Here is a 23,668-nt window from a genome sequence, read left to right as displayed (position 1 = left end):
GACAGTCTGGAAAATTAATATCCAGCTAAGGCATGTAGCTGCGCTTCCAGCAAGACTCTGCACTTTTTACATCCGTTTATGGCAGTACATAAAAGATCATAGTCCACAGATTGTTAATTTTTAAGATTGCTCAGACTGCTGTGTGGAATTAGATGCTGCTGATTTGCTAATATTTCATTTACAATGTTACTGTAGTATCTTAAATTATTAGCTTGTGGATGAGTGAAACCCAAGATGCTACACTGAATCCACAGCCCGAGGATAATCGCTAAGCATCGTATTTGTGTTCTTGGTAAATACCTGAATACTTAAATAATACCTGAGTCATCATTTTCTAAACTGGTTTCAAGCAGAATGTTTATTTAATGGAACATAGCTCTTTATCTGCAAGAGACCTCTCTAACCTCATCTAGCTGGTTATACTCTGCTAATCACCATGGTACCTGCCTTCCCTTGCATAACATAACATCATCACTCTCTCTCATTCTTAAAGGCAACAGAAGTTGTTCAAGAACTGCCAGATTTGATATTGGTTACCCAGTGGTGCTGTTTGCAAATGTTCCATGCTTGGTGAGGTGCACCACCCCAGCATGCAATGTGCCTTTACAGCGCATGTGAAATTGCTGGCAGCATGACCTAGCAGAGAAGCTGCCAGATTTGCTTGTCTCTTTCCAATGCCACTTTGAAGGTAGCAGCATGTATGTGACTGTGCTGGGGATGGGGGAGGGAAATGAAGGAGTTATGCAGGCGAGGGAATGAGAGAGGGTGAAAAAACCCCTATCACATTTTTGAAATGAGCGAGAGATCTAATGAACAAATTCATATGTGTTTATTTTACTGAGCGCTGCCAGATGCACTGTCACTTTTTCTCTTGTGACCCTGCAATGCTCCTGATTTATTACTCATATTTATATTTCTTTAAATCTTTCTATCAATGAAATTAAATGGGAAGAAAATAAGTTTATGGATGAGATTTCAAATGTGCAAAAGCTAGAGGACTAAAAGTTATAATTTCTACAGCAACTGTATCTTGATCCTGGTGCACAATAATACTTGAGAGAGGTATAGATGAGCACAGGACTGGGAGCTCAGACTTCCGGTGCTCCTAATCCCAGCTCTGCTTATGACTTGCTCTGTGGCCTTGGTCAAATCACTTAAAACCTCTGCCTCCATTTCTACAAATTGAGATAACATTTTTAGAGTATCAGAGGGTAGCTGTGTAAGTCTGTAGCCACAAAAACAACAAGGAGTCCGGTGGCACCTTTAAGACTAACAGATTGATTTGGGCATAAGCTTTCGTGGGTAAAAAACCCACTTCTTCAGATGCACGGAGTGAAAATTACAGATGCAGACATAAATACACTGACACATTTTTAGAGTGTGAGTTTGTTGTGGTGGGGACAGTGTCATTTATGGATGTACAACTAGCACATCCTAGATGCTTCCAGAAATGAGTACAAAATTATCATGAAAATGGCCTACTTTATAAAGGTGTTGAAGGCTGGTTGATTTGTAAAGTGTTATGATGACAGAGCACTACACAAAGGGCTAAGCAGTATTGTTTTTTTTATTCTACAGATACACAAGGGGCCCCAGCTGCAAATGCCGTGAGAACCACAGTTTCAAGTGGCCTGGCGTGTGTGTTAAAATCACATCCATAATGTTGTTTAATAGAGTTGTTTGGATTTAATATATAGCATTGTCCATTGTGGGAAGATGGCAGTAGAATCTTGTGAAAACTAAAAGTAGAAATAAGGAAATTGAGAATCTTCTGTAAGTAAGGAACAGGTTGGTAATAACATACTTTCAAATATAATAAAAGATTTAATTAAACCTGGAGAATATCTTAATATTTTATTAATTACATTTATAATGCTTATTTCCAGTCCTATATTCAACCTATTAAAACTTCCCAGTGGGTCAGAAGTTGTAATAGTAATCTATGCTTCAATTCCCAGTGTATTAGTTACAGGATATGCTGTGTGTATAACTCTATCAATGCTGCAGATGCCTGTTTATGCCACATACTCTCAGTGCTAATAGTGCTGAAGCTATTTACATGGTCCTGTGAAAACAGATGTCATAAATATAAAGGGAAGGGTAACCACCTTTCTATATACAGTGCTATAAAATCCCTCCTGGCCAGAGGCAAAACCCTTTTACCTGTAAAGGGTTAAGAAGCTAAGGTAATCTCGCTGGCACCTAACCCAAAATGACCAATGAGGGGACAAGATACTTTCAAATCTGGGGTGATGGTGGTGGGGGAAACAAAGGGTTTGCTCGGTCTGTGTTATGCTTTTGCTGGGAACAGATCAGAAATGTAAGCCTTCCAATTCCTGTTAAGTTAGTAAGTAATCTAGCTAGAAAATGTGTTAGATTTCCGTTTGTTTAATGGCTGGTAAAATAAGCTGTGCTGGAGGGAACGTATATTCCTGTTTTTGTATCTTTTTGTTACTTTTGCCTAGAGGGATTCTCTATGTTTTGAATCTGATTACCCTATAAGGTATTTACCATCCTGATTTTACAGAGGTGATTTTTACCTTTTAATTAAATTTTTTCTTTTAAGAACCTGATTGATTTTTCATTGTTCTTAAGATCCATAGGTTTGGGTCTGTGTTCACCTGTACCAATTGGTGAGGATTATTATCAAGCCTTCCTCAAGAAAGGGGGTGTAGGGCTTGGGGGGATATTTTGGCAGAAGTGGTCTCTTTCCCTGTTCTTTGTTTAAAACGCCTGGTGGTGGCAGCATTCTGTTCAAGGACAAGGCAACGTTTGTACCTTGGGGAAGTTTTTAACCTAAGCTGCTAAGAATAAGCTTAGGGGGTCTTTCATGCAGGTCCCCACATCTGTACCCTAGAGTTCAGAGTGGGGAAGGAACCTTGACAAGATGCATCTATTTTAAATTAACTAAATATATAGGGCCACTTTCTGATTCTCAGTGGTTCTTAGCTTTTTCCATACTGTTGACACCTTCTTCATTTTGCAATATGAAAAGGGGCTGGGTGGTCATGACCTCCCAAAAACACTTGTCTGTGACCTCCCCCCCCGGGTTGAGAACCCATGCCCTTACTCCTATTGAATTGAACCTTATTCCACAGAGGGTCCCACTGAAGTCAGTGGGACGACTTGTAGAATAACCTTACTCATGCTGGATAGCACCTTCTTAGAGCTCTGTCCCCTAGCGACAGACAAAGTGAGGTATAGGGGTAGGGTGTCATAACGGAACACTAATAAATAGTTATACACAATATTGAAAAATAAAGCAGCCTCTTAATTGTAATCAATATGTGAAAGTAAAATATCATACTTTAGACATTTTTGTATATTAATAATTGGATAATTAAAAAAACAACATAAGTCTTCTATTCCTAATGGATAAATGTCCCTTGTCCACATATAAACATTTGCAGTGCTTAAATGTTCAATGTAAACTACGTGACAGTTTTCAGAGGGGTAGCCGTTTTAGTAAATTTGTTAGTCTCTAAGGTGCCACAAGTACTCCTCATTGTTTTTACCTGACAGTGTGTCATGTAATTCCTCCTGCAAAAGAACTACTGCAGAATAAAAGTTGACTTGTACAAACGAAATATTGACCTCCCTACCTATTTTTATATAATGCTTGTCTTTCATTTTTGCAGTGAGTGATTTTCTCTCTCCACCTTCTCACCCCTTTCAAGAAGTACTACAATAATTATATAATCAATTTGCTGTTCCTGCGTTTCAAGAGGTCCCTAATTTAGTTTCAAATCTATCTTCATGAACATGTTGTCCGTCCTGATTTTGGCAGGTAAACTAATGGATTTTCATTTCCAGAACACTTTTAATCCAAATTACCTTACTGGAAGACCCACAGGTGTGGTTACTGCAAAGAGTGGCTTTTTTGTTTTGTTTTTTGGGTTTTTTTTTTTTTGTAATTTAAACCTTGATTTACCCTCTTTATGCATTTTTTCTAGATTCCTTTCTTTCTATATGCAATGATACTCTGCATAGGTCACATGCAATATGAGGCTGACATTATCAATAACTCTACTGAATCAAGATGTTGCAATATGTGAAGGATGGGGCTAAGTCAATTGTGGTAGGCTTCTCTGTATCTTTAACAACAACAGGAGCTAGGGGCCTTCCTGTAGGAATACTGTTAGATATAATAGGTCTCTTTCTTAGGTTCTGGCTCCAGAGTTCTTACCTGCACTGATCTGAAGCAGTATATGCGGATCATACCCTTGAGCTAAAATGCCCCACCCTACCCCAGTGAACAGGGTCCATATCACAAAAACCATCATGACAATTGGCTCCTTTGCCAACCTCAACACTGAGGTCAATTCATGGAGAATTAAAGGCTTTCCCATCCCTAAAGGGGGTCCTGCTAGGCCAGAGTTGAGGCAGGCTGGTGGGGCCATTCAGAAGCTTTGGTGCTGATAAATAGGACTTCACTCTCAAGGTCTGCACCTTTTCCTCAACTAAGTGTAATGCCAGAACTGATAATCTGCAACACAAAACAAAGGTACAGAGCATATACAGCGCTCATCTTTGCAAATAAACACTTTGCTTTTTGCTCTGTTGGCATCTTTCACTTCTCCATTTAAAAATTCAGGGTGGAATTTTATTTTGCCTAAAATCCACTTTCTGACAGTTTAAGGGTTTTCTTTAAAAAGTTCCTTCTTATTCTGATGTCATGTAGCTAATCTTGATTCCTGAATCTTCCAGCTTTGCTTCTGAGTTTTGCATCAAAAGCACTAAGATGCAATAATGCACTCATATCAGCTTTCTCCTGTGGAAAAACAATTCACTAAGTACCCCTGCAATTTGGCATAACTTTATACCTGTAGCAGTCTTGATTCATGAGGGAACAATGGAACTGGAAAAACACTAGCGATGTTCAAATCAGGGTTCAGATGCGCTGGAAGAGCGGTGTGTGAGAATCCAGGACTGGAATAGGAGAGGGTGCTGCAAATTAGGATTGAGAGATGCATTGACAGAGCTGTATCAGGGACAGAAATGGAATGTGCAGGAAGGTGGGTGTGAACTGGATGGAGGTTGAAGGTGAAGTATATTGGTAAAGCAATGTGGGAGCTCAGATGTGGAATAGGATTCTACAAATCAGAATGAGAAGCATTGGCAGCAGAGCTGACTTAAAGCCTAGAACTGGAGTAGCAGCTGTCTTTAGCCTTTGGGGGTGTAGTCACAGAGCATATAAGGGCTTAGATGTGGTATAACAAGGGGTGCTGCAGGGGAGGGCTGAGGGGCTTTGACCTAGTAGTGAGGGAACTCTAGATGGGACAGGAGTGGGTGATGCAACCAAGTCCCATTGAGGGGAGGAAGCCTTACCCTCCACCTGCCTGCCTCATGCCTTTCTCTAGCCCGGTAGGTGGCCACACTTCCCCAGCGGGGTACGAGGGCCCCAGTCCCCCTCTTCTGGCCCCTGCTCTGTCCTGCACCTTCCAAAGGGGAGGCTAGCCCTTCTCAAAGTACAGTAGCTACCCTTATGGGACCCGGGGGAGAGGGAGCCTTCTGGGGGAAGGTCCCTCACCCCGCAGCAATGAGCACACTCCTGTCCAGCACACAGGGGCTTTGCAGAGGGCAGCAAGGGAGAATCCCGGAGCATTTGGGACAAGATACCCTCATCCTCCCATGTGCGGCAAAGCCTCCCCTCCATCCTTTCCGCGGGGGCTTAGATCCACCGGCTTCCCCCCCCCCGGCTGTGAGTCACTGATTTCTACCCGGCCGCTGCCCCAGGGGACAGCCCCGCTGCACACTCACTGCTCACGCAACCAGACACGGTAGCCTCGCAGCGCGCGCGCGCGCGCTCCCTCCCTCGGGCTCAGCGGCCCTGCACCAGCGCTCGGGCGCGCTCCGCCGCTGCCGGGGGTGCGCGCCCTTTATGACAGGTGGCCGCGCGCCGCGCGCTCCCGGGGAAAGCAAGGTGGTGGTGGGAGGGGGGGGAGGGGGAGAGAGAGTCGGTCCAGCGGCGGAGGAAACAATGGCAGCGGCGACAGCAGCGCTGTAGGCACCTTCTGAATGGGAAAAAGCAACCTGGGTGGGGGCGGAGGAGGAGGAGAGGAAGAAACAGCCGCGGCGGAGGAGGAGGAGGCGGCGGCGGCGGAGGGGAGGAGGGAGCTGCCCGCCCCCCCCGCAGCAAAGCAGGGAGCCGCCGGCAAGCGCCGGGTGACTGCGAGCGGGAGCGGGCCGGGGGGGCTCGGCGGCCGGGGTCCCCGGCATGGCTGCGGGGCCAGGGGGGCTGCCGTGAGCCGCGCCGGGCGCTAAGAGGCGCGGGGAAGCGCTGGCTCCATCACTCCCCGGAGGAGGGAGGCAGGCGCGTCCACCTGCGCGCACGGGAGAGCCGGGCTCATGGAGCGGCGGTGACTGCAGCAGCCGCCGCCGCAATCCCCAGCCTTGCCTGCTGGAGGCGGGGGGGGGGGTGGCCCCCAGCCCGCCCCACGCTCCCCGGCCCCCCTGGCGGGCCCGGTGCCAAGGTAAGTGCCTGCACCCCGCAGCCGGGCGGGCTGCGCGTGCTGGAGTTTCTCTTGGGGGGGCGGCGGGGGTGCCCATCCAGCGCTCTCCGGGAGCCCCCCACTCAGCCCCGGCCAGCCTGGAAAGGCCTTTTCCTCTGTGGGGAGGCGCAGCGCAGGCACACGCAGCCCCGAGCCGGCGGCTTGCACGGCTCCGATAGGGTGTGTGTGGTGGTGATGATGATTAGAAATTGCATGTTTGAGAAAAGGTCTGTCTTGTTGCCGTCTCTTGCCAGGAGGGAAACATAAATTGTGTCAATCAAATTCCTCCAACCTTCCCTGTGTCTCTGGTGAGCAGTGGGAAAGCGGAGAAGGTTTCAAGGCGACTTGGGGGGTGGCGGGGCACGAGTTAAGTTTAGCCCTCCCCATTCCAATCAATCCAGGGTGAATTTTCCAGAGAGGGAAATATTCAGTTTCCATGCTTTTGCTCCTGACTTATGTCTCTTTTCTTAAAATATTGAAAGTGGAATTTAGGGCAAAGGCTTCCAATAATTAATTAGTTGCTTTAATACGTGTTCTGAGGGGACAGAAAGGGGAGACTTGGATCAAATTGTAAGAGGCTCCTGGGCTCACTGAAAGTGTGTGAATATCACAAATGAATAGATTTTCTGCTGTGGAATCTACTAGTTTAGGAATTAAAATAGACGTGTGTTTTTGTCAGCCCAAAATTTGCCCTCTGAATTTTTGAATACTTCTAGAAGTTTTTGTTTTAAAAACTACACTACAGTCTACTGGTTGTAAGACTTTCTGTCTTTGGGCAACTGTTATTATTTGTTTAGTACATTTCCTGTTTGTGTTCACAGAGAACTGTTTGACAAATATATTTGCTATTGGGTATTCTAGTATTTAATTTGTCTCTGAATCTCTGGTAAACTAAATTTTGGTAAAAATATGGTATTAAAGCACTTTGAAAAAGATTGGATGTAAGCTACTTTATTTTCATGCATTTCAACACTGATGAGATTTCTGGTGGGAACTAAAATATTCCACAGTGAGAGGAAAAAGGTTCTACAAATCAGTATCATCTGAACTACTGTAGGCCATTTGTATTTTCTGTGTGTCGTCCTTACACTACTTACACACTGGGTAACATATGACCAGGTTTTTATTTACAGCTATGATATTTTGAATGGTGGAAGAATTTACATTGAAACCTTATTTTTAGCAAGGAACAAAAAAGCACTGAAGTAACTGTCATTTCACATATTAAACTAGAAAACTGGCTAATCAAATAAAACTGGCTCATTGTCTGAAACTCTATCCCAGTGAAAAATGCGGCTGTGAATATAATTAACCATCTGTCTAGTGAGCAATTGAAAATTGGGCTCATATATTTTTATTTCAGTGTCTTCAATTCTGAACTGCTTGTGCATTTGTGCAAGAGTGATAACAGTAATGTATTTTGCTTACTAAGTGTACTATATGACATGTCTGTTTTAATATCTGATTTAAAAAAAATTAAACCCTGATGTTCAAAATTAATTGTGCAATTTGAAAATGGCATGTTTACAATATAGTAACCCAAACCAGTTCTAATGGATTAGTGACTAAAGCAAAGGCTATACATTTTGTCTCTAAAATGTCAGCCAATATTTTACCCCCTGCTGAAAATATGTAATGTACACATTCACTAGGTGAAAGGATTGTGTGTGTGTGTGTGTGTGTGTGTGTATTGGGGGGATGAAGAGGAGAGACGTGAATGTGTGAGGGGGCAATCTTAAAAAAAAAATTCTTTGGCCTTGGAATCTGTTCTGAGCCTTCCCCCATCTCTACTTGGTGGTCTGTTCATCCTTTTTGCCCCTTCCTGGCCTCTCTGGTCAGCTTGCTTGCAATCTATTCACATCCATCAACATCCTGGTATTCAGATTTGTGTTCGCTGTGTTTTTAGGTACCTGCTGTTATCAGTGGAACAGTATGGTAATGCAGTAACCACTGTGCCAACAGCAAAATATCTCTGCTAGAAAGTGTGTGTGTGTGTGCGCACCCGCACGTGCGCGCACACACAATTTTTTTGTTTGTTTGTTTAGGTATAGTGTGTGTGTGGGGGGGGAAATGACAGCACTCAAGCAGGGAGGATGCAGTTAAGTTACTTCAGCTGATACCTAATACAAGAATACATTTGTTAAAATATGTGAACTGTGCACAAGGCAACAATCTTCAGTGAACCACTTTTTAAACAAATATTTGACAAAAGAACAGACCTGTTAAATGGGTAACAATTATGTAAGCACATGGTGGGGCTTAATGTATGTCAAGTCTGTTAAATAAATCAACCTGTTCAATGAATAAATCTGCTATGCACCAATGCTTTATTTTTTAAAAAAGGCAATAAACCTAGTTGTGCATTTAAGATCTCTCCTGCTGTTTATATGAATCTTATGCCCAAATCCCTGATAAGAGAGAGGTCTTGAAGGTGCATATATGTGTATTTCAAAATAGGGGGAGGAGAGATCAGCGAGTAATAAGATAGATATTAAAAATACACAAAGATGTGCTTAAGGATTCCCAGTGATATAATTCTCACTGATCCATGTCTTGATTGAGTATTTGCTTTGCAGTGGCGATGGCCCATACACAGCTACATTGATTTTGGTTTCTCTGTTCATGATGGCAGTTTCTGTGAATAATTATTTTCCCCAAAGTGCTAACTAAGGAAGAATGACAGACCCTAGTTGGTCTACACAGCAGTACAATATCTTACAAATTGTGTATCCGGCTGAAAATAAAGAGTGCCAGTTCAAGTGTTTCTACACACAACAGAAATGTAAAAGGAAGACAAAAAAGGGGAACAGACCAACTAGCTTCACCATTCATGTTTCCCGCGCCAACCTAAGAAGCTTTCAGCTCTGTACCTTACCAAGTTGCTCATAACAGTGACTTGCTAACCTTCCTAATTGTTCTGGATTGGGAGGTGTCTTTTCAGTGAAAAAGATCTTGACGGATAGACATGAACTTTTCAAGCTGGTGCAAAACAGGTAGTAGTAAGTATATATGTGAAATGTAAGGCAGACAGTACTTTTATGGAATACTCCCTTCCTGAGATGATGACTCCTGATGGATATTTGTGTGTGTGTATGTAATCTTTCTGTTTTTATCCATCCAAAATATGTCTGGAAAGGAAATAGAAGCGTGAGTGTGTGTTGCACGCATGCAGAGCTGAGGATGAAGCACACAAGAACGGGGACAAAGAATTCTCAGTTCAGGGGATCAGCCTATGGCATGACTTTCCAGATGAGATTAGACAGATCCAGAATCCAACCATTTTTAGGAAATGCTGAAAAACTTTCTACTCTGAGAAAGCCTTTCCTCCTTTGTGAGAATGACATTCACAACACCACCACCCCCACCAGTCGCCCCCTACAATCAAACACAAAAACCCAATCTAGAAAAGAATAACCCATCTCTTACCTCCCCACCCATCAAAAAGAACAACCAACCAAACTGAAGCAGACAAATGAACCAACCAAAAATCTATCCCAAGTGGAATCCCCACACTCTGAAAAGGGAAAAGAGCCAGGGATCCCACAAAGTCAGCTAATACCTTGCTATTCCCAATCTGTTTTATGTGGAGTGTACTCAGATACTTCAGGGATGAGCTGAAGTTTAAAACCCCAAGATAGGTAGGTAGTCTGTGTGGAAAAATAAAATAAAATTTCCACTGCTGCTCAGTAATGACAATTTTCAGGGAATAACAACAGAATATATTAAGAATCCCGAGTAAAGGATTAATAACTCTGAAATAGTTTACTTATTACAAGGTTTTATACACTCAACTGGAGGAAGAGTGTATATTTAGTCTGTTGTAGATCTGGAGTAATTTATCCCAGTTTAGAATTGGTTTTACAATCAGTATCCATGCATATAGTCAGATACTAGAGATTCTTGATTTTGTGGAACCATCCAATAGTGAATAAATGAGCCATACTGCATAAAACCAAGTGAACCATGTTTCACTGATAGCTTGTCAGACCTCCCACTCCCACCATTCTTGCTATTATCTCATCATATACTAAGATTGCAAGCTGTTTGGGGTAGGAGCTTGTCTTATTTATTATATGTACTGTGTGCCTTACACAACAGGGCCTTCATCTTATGGCTGCTAGATGCTGCTGCAATACAATATTAAATAATGTGTTGTGTTGTCCTGTAGTGAGTGGCTAAGCTTAACAAGTTTAAGGTAATTAATTAGTTCTGGTTTCCAGATGTCATACATGGATTTTGCATAAGATATCCATAAACTTAGGGCAAGCTGTTTTGCTATCAGTGTAAATGTGTTGAAAACCTCAATTTCACACCCAGTGACTTTACTAGCTTTGCTGATACCTAACAAACACAGAGTTGGCATGAAAGTTATTGAAGTATCCATCATTTCTATAAAACAGTTTTGAACCTTCACCCATAAATTATACATAATGGGGTATTCCCACAAACAACAAAATAGTTGCTTTTGGTGAGTAACATTTTGGACAGTTAGATAGTAGTGCTAGCTATATTTTGTTAGCAATTCCAGGGGAATAATACAGTCTGGGTAAGACTGCATTTGTGTGACTCTGTTGCAAATTGATGTCTCCTGAGTGACAGATAGCAAGGGCTAGGCCAGTCAGTCTCTAATATTTCTATAGCAATGTCTTCATTCAGCACATATATCAAAGGATATCTTTCATCTAGAGTATTTGTCAGATCATGTTAAAATTTTTAATTTAATCTTTAGGCCTGCTTGCGTATTGAAGGTGTTTCTGTATGTCTTTTACATCAGATGATTATAGAGATCTGGATGGTTGTAAAATTGCTTAACTCTAGGTACATGAAAAATTGTTCTGTTTCTATATTGTAATTTTGCTGCAGCTATATAGAAATATAACCAGTTGCCATACCATGCCTGTGGTCCATTTGTCCAGTCCATTGTCCTGTCACTGAGACTGTCTAGAACCAGCTTCCTCATAGGAAGGTGCAAGAAACCATGCAGTAGACATTTATAGGGTAACCTGCCCTCAGAGAAAGTTTCCTTCTAACCCTAAATAGTTAGAAGTTGGCTTATGCCCTAAAGCATGGGGGTTTATACCTTAAGCTCTTGTTTTGTTACTGAAGTCATCAAATCTTGATTTAAAGACTTAAATTACAGAAAATCCAACATTTACTCTAGTTCAAAGCAGCAAGTATCCCACACCCCACACTGCAGAGGAAAGCAAAAAATTCCCCTGCTCTTTGTTAATCTGACCTGGGGGAAAATTCCCTCCTGACTCTAAAGATGATCCTGAGCATGTGGGTGAGATCTACCAGTGAGACCACCTCGGAAAGAATTCTCTGGAGTAACTCAGCCCTCTCCATCTAGAGTCCCAACTCTGACTGTTGAAGATATTTGCTAATAGCAGTTGCGTTTGGGCCATATGCCATTGTAGGCAACCTCATTGTACCATCTCCTCCACAAACTTATGAAGCTCAGTCTTGAAACAGGTTTCAGAGTAACAGCTGTGTTAGTCTGTCTTTGCAAAAAGAAAAGGAGTACTTGTGGCACCTTAGAGACTAACCAATTTATTTGAGCATAAGCTTTCGTGAGCTACAGCTCACTTCATCGGATGCATACCGTGGAAACTGCATAAGACATTATATACACACAAAGACCATGAAACAATACCCCCTCCCACCCCACTGTCCTGCTGGTAATAGCTTATCTAAAGTGATCATCAAGTTGGGCCATTTCCAGCACAAATCCAGGTTTTCTCCCTCTCCCCCCCCCCCAAACTCACTCTCCTGCTGGTAATAGCCCATCCAAAGTGACCACTCTCTTCACAGTGTGTATGATAATCAAACAAATTACGTTTTTTGTCCCCACTGCTCCCCTTGGAAGGCTGTTCCAGAACTTCACTCCTCTGATGGTTAGAAACCTTCGCCTAATTTCAAGCCTAAACTTGTTGCCGGCCAGTTTATATCCATCTGTTCTTGTGCCAAAATGGGCCCTAAATTAAACAGCTCCTCTCCCTCCCTGTTGTTTATCCCTCCGATGTATTTATAGAGGGCAATCGTATCTCCCCACAGCCTTTGTTTTGTTCGCCTCAACAAGCCACGCTCTGTAAGTTTCCTCTCATAAGGCAGGTTTTCCATTCCTCTGATTGTCCTAGTAGCCCTTCTCTATACCTGTTCCAGTTTGAATTAATCTTTTTTAAACATGGGAGACCAGAACTGCACACAGTATTCCAGATGAGGTCTCACCAGTGGCTTGTACAGTGGTAATAACACTTTATTATCTCTAAGTGAAGTTTGAATTCAGATGTGAACTTCCTCAGACAGTGGAAGAGTTTGGTTTCCAGGTTGGCTCATTATACAGTGGCCTGACTTGCAAAGCTTAGTGCATAGATGGATCTGGACTTCCCTAAGATTGGCAGAATGGTGAGGTTATGTATCAGGTGCTCTGGTTCAGCCCTATCTATAATTACAAACATTGTTACCCTTTCTATATAGAACATTTTCATGTTTCTTCATCCCATGTGGGGTTTTCCTTACTGTTTAATTTTATGAAAGTGGTCTTTACTGTTGTGGGGTTTTTTTATGGTTAAGCTTTGAAATTATTCTATAGTTCCTAATGCAGGAGTGCAGGAGGGGAGCAACGGGGTTTTTGGAAATATGATTAGGATTTGGAGACATTTCCAGTCTTTCTCTTCTTTATAGGGTTGCTAGTTTGGGTTGGACGTATTCCTGGAGGCTTCATCATATGACATCATCTTTAATTAAAGATTTATCTTTAATTCCTGGAGACTCCAGGACAATCCTGGAGGTTTGGCAACCCTACTCCTTTAGAAGTTCTATACATACATGGGTTTTAGCATCATGATGCAATTATTTCTGGAGTGCTGTAAGTGTACAGAGAGAAGGTGGTCTGCACTTCTCATGCGAGAGCTGCAATTGTGAGGACATGCAGACATTTAGAGAGAGATTTTTCAATAGAATTTGGCTCACATTGTGCAACCCTGTAAATGACTAGTTTTTCAAAGGTATCCAGTACCCAGCAGCTTCCATGCGGAACACTGGGAGCTGCTGAATGTTGAGTTCTTTTGAAAATCTGTATATTTATTTGCCTTAGTGAGACCTGAGCTCTTTTGGAAATGTGGTCTGTAAAATCCCCAGTATTATAGAAATCTCTTGTTTGTTATGCTGTACAGCGTTTCAAAGCTGCATTTGGAGTCACAAACTTGGAAAAGGCTAAATTCTTTCCCACCCTTCAAAGTTTTCTCCCAGAGGCACTTAGACATGAAAGTCACAGTGCAAAATGGCCAAGATTAGAGACTAGAAAGTCCACAGATTTTGTCTCCTGTACAACGTACAAGTGACTAACTGGAGTCTGTGATGGGGAACAAGAGCTGAGGCCTTATGAAAAGGCTATTTATTAGTATTAATTATTTTTTTTATTAGTTACAGCATCAGTAGTTGATTGGCAGTAGAAGAACCCAAAGTAAAAAATATTAAATCTTCAGAAGTTTTTTCAAAGCTTCCATTTTTCATAAGAAGTTCGTGAGACTTCAAATCTAAAGCCTCCAAAGCTTTTTTTTTTTCCCTTAAGAAGTGCTATTGAAGCTGGTTTTTTATGTTTTGATTTTTAGCATTTTAACTGACACTACTAGTTTTCCACATCAAGACTGGTTCTTTCCCATCTGCTGCAATAGCCAGGTCTTCTGGTCTGGTCAGTTAGATTCCTTCCGAATCTCTGTTTTAGCTGCCATTTCCCCCTGTGACTGATCTAGATTTCACACTGTAGTTGGTGCTTAAAACAAGCAGAAACACATGTAGCCTTGGGGGTGGAGGGACTTTTCGAGTCAGGATGATATCTGACCTTCATAGTTGTTGAATAACTACAACAAATTCTTTAACTGCTTCACTGAAACAAGGGTGTATGTTTGGGGAATTAGCAAAGATGAAAGGAATGAAGTGTCAGTATGGCTTAGTTGGTAGCATGGTTTTCTACAGGTCACAAGGTCATGGCTTAAAGTCCCAAATCCAGATTTATGGCTTATGCTGACATTTTGGTGCAATACTGATGGCTGACTGGTGCTGTCCTGGAGATGAGATATTAAACTGAAGTCCCTCTTGGCTGTCTCTGATAGCTGAGCAAGTACAAATTAAGGATTTGATTTTTAAGAAGTGTCTCAGATTTGTTAATGCAAATAATAGAGTAGAATCATAGAATATCAGGGTTGAAAGGGACCTCAGGAGGTCATCTAGTCCAACCCCCTCCTCAAAGCAGGACCAATCCCCAACTAAATCATCCCAGCCAGGGCTCTGTCAAGCCTGACCTTGAAAACCTCTAGGAGATTCCACCTCCTCCCTAGGTAACCCATTTCAGTGCTTCACCATCCTCCTAGTGAGAAAGTTTTTCCTAACATCCAATCTAAACCTCCCCCACTGCAACTTGAGACCATTACTCCTTGTTCTGTCATCTGCTACCACTGAGAACAGTCTAGATCCATCCTCTTTGGAACCCCCCTTCCTGTAGTTGAAAGCAGCTATCAAATCCCCCCTCATTCTTCTCTTCTGCAGACTAAACAATCGCAGTTCCCTCAGGCTCTCCTCATAAGTCATGTGCTCCAGCCCTCTAATAATTTTTGTTGCCCTCCACTGGACTCTTTCTAATTTTTCCACATCCTTCTTGTAGTGTGGGGCCCAAAACTGGACACAGTACTCCAGATGAGGCCTCACCAATGTCGAATAGTGGGGACTGATCATGTCCCTCAATCTGCTGGCAGTGCCCCTACTTATGCAGCCCAAAATGCCGTTAGCCTTCTTGGCAACAAGGGCATACTGTTGACTCATATCCAGCTTCTCATCCACTGTATCCCCTAGGTCCTTTTCTGCAGAACTGCTGCCTAGCCTTTTGGTCCCTGGTCTGTAGTAGTGCATGGGATTCTTCCGTCCTAGGTGCAGGACTCTGCACTTGTCCTTGTTGAATCTCATCAGATTTCTTTTGGACCAATCCTCTAATTTGTCTAGGTGCCTCTGTATCCTATCCCTACCCTCCAGTGTATCTACCTCTCCTCCCAGTTTAGTGTCATCTGCAAACTTGCTGAGGGTGCAATCCACGCCATCCTCCGGATCATTAATGAAGTTACAGTATTGAACAAAGCCAGCCCCAGGACCGACCCTTGGGGCACTCCACTTGATACCAGCTGTCAACTAGACATAGAGCCATTGATCACTACCCGTTGAGCCCGACGATCTAGCCAGCTTTCTATCCACCTTATAGGCCATTCATCCAGCCCATACTTCTTTAACTTGCTGGCAAGAATGCTGTGGGAGGCCGTATCAAAAGCTTTGCTTAAGTCCAGATATATCACATCCTTTGCTTTCCCCTCATCTACAGAGCCAATTATCTCATCATAGAAGGCAGTTAGGTTAGTCAGGCATGACTTGCCTTTGGTGACTCCATGCTGACTGTTCCTGATCACTTTCCTCTCCTCCAAGTGCTTCAGAATTGATTCCTTGAGGACCTGCTTCATGATTTTTCCAGGGACTGAGGTGGAATTTTTTGACGAATAATTGTGGGTGTATTTGATAGCATAGTCACAGCTAGCTAGATAATTCAACCGGAATATTGGGTGGACAGATATCTATAGTTGGTATTTAAGGTGCCTTTAGTAATTTAGAGAGGGCAGTGCCAGAATTTTCTGAATCCAAAAGATGCGGTGACACTTAACTTTTTTGTTTTTGTTTTTAAACATGAAGGGGTATTTCTGGTGTCCTGATGACTAATCCCTCTGTTTACATATATTTTAAAATATTTGTTGTTGACCACACAGTTTTTGTTGCATTTCTATATGGAGCAATGTGCAGTGACTTCATAGTGTCTAGCTGGATACTTCTACTTTAAAATGGCCCCGTATAACATAAAGTTCTTCTGTCTTTTTAAAAGAAATCCATTGTGTAGTAGTGTGTTGTACATTTTTGCAATATAATTAGATAATTGACACTGCTGATGTGGGCAAAAATATCGCAGACTCTGTGGTGATACCAACAAAATAATTAATGTATAATATTGAAATATGTGACTATTAATAACCTAAAACATCTAAAGGTTAAAGGAAGTAAAGGAAAAAGAGCCCAACCAGTCATGACAAAATGCATTAAAACTCATCAGCTGCAACTGCTGTATAAATCAATGAGTTTTTAATTGCAACAAAATCTTAGTCTTCTTCATCCATAAAATGGAGTTAAAAGAGTTTCTTTGATCAGCTGCTCTGTAGAAAAAATAACTTTGCCTATCCCAGTAATCGTTACCTACCTAATTGTCCTATTCATCTGGTCAGGTCATTTGACTGAGATCTAGTAATAAGATTTCAATAAGATGATTGTTCTTTATTGTGCCTCTATCTCTCTTTATATTAATCTCTTGCCTAATTTTTTTTATATTTGAACCCTGGCCTTTTCTGATTTTGTTTATTATAAACACTAGCTTTATTGAGTTTAAATGAATTTCTAGATAATCCACTGTATTGCAGAAAATATCTGTTTTGAAAAGATCAGTAAAAGGGTAAGTTTTTTAGATCAAATAGATTAATTCATCTCAGCTCCATAATGTCTAACATAGCAGTGAGTTCCATGGTCCGAGTCTGCAATGAATTTAGAGATTGTATTTTATACTATGTCACATTAATATACATTTTCTACTTGTGTACAGTCTTACTCGTGCTTTATAGATGGATAAGAAAATAGTGCTGAATAGCCACTAGAATGTGATGTGAGATTTGCTCTTTAGGAGCTCTGGCAGGTAGATTGCTATTAGTAGTGATGAAGAGTTACAAATAGCATTAGCTTGTGATTGACATATTGACCATTACATGGTGACTGGTCTGTGGAATTATTGACTTCTGATTAATGTATTAAGCAAACTCTGTGGTATCCCAATCTTCCTTGCACTAACGACTGGCAGATGTTTTATTACTGTTAACCAAAAAGACCCACATAGTCTTTTCAGGATGTTGAGGGGTGCTACTGTAGTAAGTTTTTCAGCTCCTTCTCTGCAGTTACAGATACCTCAGAATTTCACAGGCTAGTCCAGGACAGATTTAGGAAGGCCATGATTTAAACCTTCAACCATAGCAATCAGTTTAGATTTTGGAGGTTATCACTGCCACAAAAAGTCTAGAGATTTTGAACAAAACGTCTGTGATCAGCTTTTTATCTTCATAGGCACCCAAGACCAACCCTGACCTTTTGCCATCCATTTTCTGAAACTATAGGAAGAGGAGAGACACAAGAATGGGGTGGAGAAAGCTAATGAAAAGGAATAGGTGCAGAGGTTTCAAGGAGGTAGCAGGTCAGAAATTTCAATGTTGGTGACAGGGCAGGAGAGGGAAATACTGCATAAGTTATGCTTCAGAACTGACTGCACAATACAGTACTGAACGTCTTTATCTGTGCACTGATCGATAAGCGTGTGCATGGGGGAACGCACACATCATATTTCAAATGCTTACTGATTGTGCAATTCTTAAATTTTATATGAAACCTTTGGGTTGCTTTTCCCCATTTCAACCTGTAATAAACCACAGAATTAATTTTGCTGCTGGCGGTGTGCCATACGTGAGTTCTGGTGCCAATATTCTACTCCGTGACATTCAAACAAAAGGAGATATTACAGGGTGTGCAGTAAGTTCAATTGCGTTAAGCTTGTGCACGTGCTGAACGCAACCGGTAAAGTCACACTTAGATCTCAAGTACAAGTAAATAAAAAGTTGAGGTGGTAACTCTCAATTCTTAAGTAACCCATTAGTCTCTTAAGTACTGCTATACATCAGTAACTTCATTAGTATCTTGAAAGACCCTTTTGCCATGTTTAGGGGCAGAATGGCATCCTGGGCTATTAGCTCTTAAATTTTGAGCATTAAAGACTGGAGAGGTCATATAGCTAAAAAACTGTGTACTGCTTAAAACATTTGGAGGGTACTGGAAACAGAGGAATACTCTCCTTTGGATCTAAGGATAGTTGTGTTGGGTATCCCTCTAGAAGATAACTCTGTTACCACTCACCCACAAAAATTTCACCATATTTTTTTTTCTTGCACAATTCTATGCATCACATGATAATGGGCTGATAATGTATGAATAGAGATGGTAAATATTACAGTGTAAGCCTAATGAAGAGCTGTTTTGTAGTCTGTAAAATAAAGGGAGCTTAAAAAACAAAAACAACTCCCCCATAACTTGGAATTCTTGACTATGTACACAGTAGTATGAAATCAACCATTTCTTTAATTTTATTTCCTGTGAGACAAATTCTATGAAAGCAAACTTCATAGCAGATTCTGAAATCATATTGAAAATTAAGTTACATTAGGATGAATAAATTACTGCCCATGTTCAGTAGTGAACTTTTAAGCATGCACAGTTCTGTCATTAAAAACCAAAGTACATAAATGTTTTCAAAGGGCCTCTTACCTATTGTAGATATGATTTGAGAAATACAACTTTTAAAAATTTATCAAAACTCAGTGTGGGTTCAAAATTACATGCAGTTTTGAAATTGCCAGATGGAACAGATTTGAAAACAGAAAGCCCCTTCTTTTAGGTGTTCTCAATAGTATTAAAAGATTATAAGATTTAAAAAAATCTAAAATATGTGAAAATGGTAAATGTTTGTTTGTTTTTTAAAACTAAATACTTGGTATTTCCAGCTCAGCACCTTTCAGTGGAGGTTTTCAAATTATAAACACAAATTAAGTAAGCCTTACCACTACCCCAACCTAATTTGTTAGTGAGAGAACCGAGTGACAGAAAAATTAAGTGATTTACTCAGAATCGCACAGTCATGAATTGGACCCAAAAGTCCCGATTTGCCCAGTCCTGGACTCTATTTGTTAGGTATACTGCCTATCCTAAATTGTTTGTGATAAATTGATGACAAAAATAAACCTTTATTCAGTAGACATCCTTTTGCACTCTTGATACACTACGGGTAATTAAAGGGATTTATTTAAAAATACTTGCAAAGCAAAACAACCAATGACAAAAACAACAAAAGCCCTCCTTTGAGCTGGAATTATTTTTGCCTAGCTTCTACCTGGAGCAAACTGCCTTTGTTTAATTTGTTTTCCCCAGCCAAATTATTGCCCCTGAAAACAAGAAATGAAGCAATGTAAACTTTAATTTATAGCAGTACAAGCAGGCTGGAAAGAAGCACCTGCAGACTGTGCAGCTGCCAAGGGAGGGAATGGGAGGGCTGGGTAGGCATTAGGTTCCCAATGGACTTTCTATTATATAACCAGGGTTTGGACTGGGTCAGGTTGTCAACTTTATGATCTTGTGTGTGGTACAGGGCACCCTACCTGACTGCTTGTATCATTGTGTTAAAGGCAAGGCTTCTGTTTTGGTAGCTAGGTGAAGCTATAGTTTGAAAATCTTTTACTCAGAGTCTTATGTCTTCTTATGTCCTGCTCCCCAGTAAGTAGCAAACCACTGCACAGTATGAAGTGAATGGGGTGGAGCAAAAATTCCATCTCCTGGATAAAAAGAAATAGCTGAAAAATATTTGTCTAAAATGGAAGATTCATGCTGATATGAAGCTGTGTTTACTTTTTGAAAATTCAGTTTATTAAACTCAAGGCTGCAGAACTCCAGGGATCAGAGATGCTGTCTGAACACCACCTTACACACTGCATAAGCAACTTTCAAAATTACTTTTTTAATTAAAGTTGTATCAGTTTAAATGTGCGTTAAAGGAAAGTTCACAGTCTCTTTAACAGCTGAAACTGTGCTACAAATGTGGGGAAACCTTTCTCTCCTATCTAAATCTATCTAAAACGGTTCAGTGTTGTATGATGAAATAAATTTATATATGTGAAGACAGAGCACCCACGTCTTGCCAGAGGTGTCTGATTATGGGCCAGAGTCTGCTGGTCTTATCCTCATAAACAGTTCCACTGAAGTCAGTGGGATTAGATGTATGAGCAAGGCAAGGTTTGGTGCAAGGTAGAGCAGAGGAACAATCTACTCAGAACTCATTTAAATGGCAGTTGCCTAACAGGGTTCTCCTGGGGAGCTATATGATGGGATTAGGTGTAAAATCTAATGTATGGGTACATGTGGAAGGGAGAGAAGATTGCTGAGCCAGTCAGGTACTGTAGGGAATACACGTGAATGGAATATATTAAGAAGGGGGGGGCAGCCCTGCTAGCTGAAAATTACATTTAACAATTACAGTTTTTTTAAACAATTAATTGAAGAGGATCTTGGCTTTTGGACATGGGAAGATTGTGATTGTAGTTGTTGGGTGATCTTATCCATTTTAATAACATTATTCCTCAGTGTATAATCAGCTGATTAGGGCTGGTAACACTTCTGACAAATCTATTTTCTATCTGTGTTATATTTCAGTTTTCATTGTGTATAATACATATGTATTCTATGTATATAACCAGTTGTTGGCCAAATACAAGAGGTGGGCCAAATTCATTCCTGTGTGGCATCACTGACTTCAGTGGAGTTACGGTAAGGATGGATGTAACGCAATAACTGTGGATTTGATTGACTGAAATCTCAGTTTGAGGTTCATGGCCAGGTTTTTGCTCCTTTTGTTTAAATGTTGTTTTATTATTCATTTAACCTTTATATTGCAGTAGTACCTAAAGACCACAGCTAGGTTGAACCCCATTATGGTAGGCATATTATGAATGCCAGTCTCTGCCTCTAAGGCTTAAGCTGAACCCAGGCGAGATGGATGTTGTGCTGTGGGGCAGAGGAAAACATTTTGAAGCATTTTAAGCCATGGTGCAGTCTCCTTTGGTTGAAGGTACACAACCACAATTGGTCAATTCAGTCCATAGCTTGAGAGTGCTCCTGGATTCCTCTCTGATGCTAAGCTCTCATGTAGCAGCATCAAAAAATAATGCTTCCTACTATCTCCAATTGGCTGGGAGACTGCATCCCATCCTGCTGAACAATGACCTGGCTTCAGTTATGCATGCCCTTGTCACCTTTCTGGACTGCAGCAATGCGATATACCTGAACGAAGACATCAGCAGTTAAAAATCTCCATCTGGTACAGAATGCTGCAGTGCATCTCTTCAAGAACACAGTCTACTATGAGTACATCAGACCTGTTCTCTGCTCCCTACACTAACTTACCATAGAACATTGAATCAAGTTCAAGGTCTCTATCCTTCAAGGCACTCAGTAGCCTTTGCCCAGGGAATCTAAAAGATCAACCGAAGCTCCATGACAAAGACTGTGGTCCTCTGGCGTAGTGGAACTGTCTTCAATAAAGGTAAAGCTAGTCTGTGCACGAGACAGAGTATTCTTGTGGGCTAGCCTAAAACTGTGGAATGAACCTCATCACCTTCTGTTCTAAGAGCAATACACAGTTAGACAAACACCTGTCAGGGATGGTCTAGATAATACTTAGTCCTGCCGTGAATGCAGGGGACTGGACTAGATGTCTTCTCGAGGTCCCTTCCAGTTCTATGAGTCTATGATTCTATGATCTCTTTGACCTTGCCTTCTCTAATAAATACATAGCAGTGTATTATATATATATATATATATATAAAAAATCCAAGACAAAACATGCCATTGCACACACCTCTCCCCCTGGGGAGAGGATGAGAGAATAAACACGTGACAGCTATTAGTCTCATTATTTAATGCACTACTGGAAGGCACTCAGATACTATAGCGATGAGTGCACAACATAAGAACCCATATAGAATAGAAAAGAGCTTATAGTCCAAAAGACAGGACATAACAGGTAGATGAGGTGGACAAGCAGGCTGAGTGGGAGAGACAGATTAATGAATAAAGTAATAGGAAGTGCACAGTTCTTAGCTATCGGTGGCAGTGATCACAGCTCTCCACTTGCCTAGGATTGCAGTTTCCTGTATGCATTACAGAAGAGGTGAGTTTTGAGGTGGGCAAGAAGGTGGTGTCTTATGGATTCTCACTGGGAGCTTTTCCCACCTGTGAGTGGCGGCAAGTGAGAAAGCAGTAATCGTTTGCTGGAGAAGTAGGTGATCGGGGCTGGGGCAATTGGTGGAGCAAAGGCTGGAGTTGGCACTGTGCTAGTATATTGGAGAGGCGGGGTGGGGATAAACTGACGAGGGATGTGGGAGGAGGTATAAATCTAATACTTAGAGGCATCACTCAGTGTTCTGAGCATAGGAGCCAGAAATCCCTGAATTCTAATCCTAGCCCTTTCATTGATGACTTTTGTAGCTTTAGGCAAGCATCATAACTGCTCTGCCCCAGTGACCCCATTTGTAAAATGAAATTACTAATACTTAAGAACCAACGTCCCACAGGTATTGTGAAGACTGGTTAAAGTTTGTAAAGTGCTTTGAAGATGAAAAGTACGCTAGGTGCCAAGTATTATAACTAATATATCAATTACCTTAAAATATACAGTTTTCAATTTCTCCTTCTGAAAAAAGTATTTCTTCTCATGCTACTGTTGATTCCTCACCTTTTCTTGTTACTTCTGTGTTGCATCCTTTGGCTCTTTCCATGTACAGTATGCAGTATGAATTTGTAATAAGTCTGTGCTCGAAAATCAAAACATTCAGTAATATGTCATTACTACAGAAGTCTGTGAACCGCAATTGAAAGGTGAGTGGGATGTGAAAACCCCTGTGCTGCTGCTACTTCTGTAGTCACTTATTCCCTAACTGGGTGCTATCCATGGCTCATTTATGCAGTGAGATTCACTTAAATGAATATGTGATAGATATTACAGGGAGCCTATTTAAAGAACACATTTACATTGTGTGAAGCCTTACAGATCTTACAGTGATGGCAGAACCTTTTGGAAAAGTCGAGGAATGAGTGTGCTAAGAGGCATATAAATGTGATGGCCTTGTGGCTATTGGCACAGGAGTGGTTGCCAGAAGGTCTGTATTCTAACCCTGACTCTACCACAGACTTTTGGTGTGACTTTAGGCATATCTCTTAAAGGTCATCATTTTCCAAAGTAATGTGAGATGTTGGGTGCCCTAATTTTTGTGAGCTCAACTAGACACACTTTGGATACGACTTTTATCTGTAGTCACAACACACAACTCCAGGTGAAGTCAATGAGAGCTCCAAGTGCTCTACACCTCTGAAAACAAGACCCAAGGCATCTGAACATGGACATCTGAACACTGAGAAAATCAAAGGCTTCTTGAAAAATTTGGCCTATAAAACTT

General features: G+C 41.4%; 1 protein-coding gene across 2 annotated transcripts in view; it reads left to right on the top strand.

The window, feature by feature from the left end:
* Positions 1 to 5,972: 5,972 nt before the first annotated feature.
* NEXMIF (neurite extension and migration factor) overlaps positions 5,973 to 23,668 on the top strand; it is a 226,168-nt gene continuing 208,472 nt past the window's right edge. The window contains exon 1 of one of the 2 annotated variants that reach the window (XM_084639966.1): positions 5,973 to 6,003. The gene's annotated coding sequence lies outside the window, so the exon portion shown is untranslated. Of the gene's footprint in view, positions 6,004 to 6,264; positions 6,474 to 23,668 lie in introns of those variants that run through there. The other variant, XM_084639965.1, reaches the window with a different exon arrangement.

This window comes from Lepidochelys olivacea, assembly GCF_965140295.1.
Source record: "Lepidochelys olivacea isolate rLepOli2 genome assembly, chromosome: 9".
Lineage (NCBI taxonomy): Eukaryota > Metazoa > Chordata > Testudines > Cheloniidae > Lepidochelys > Lepidochelys olivacea.
Note: the sequence above shows the minus strand (reverse complement) of the source record. Positions and strands in the feature narration are given on the sequence as shown.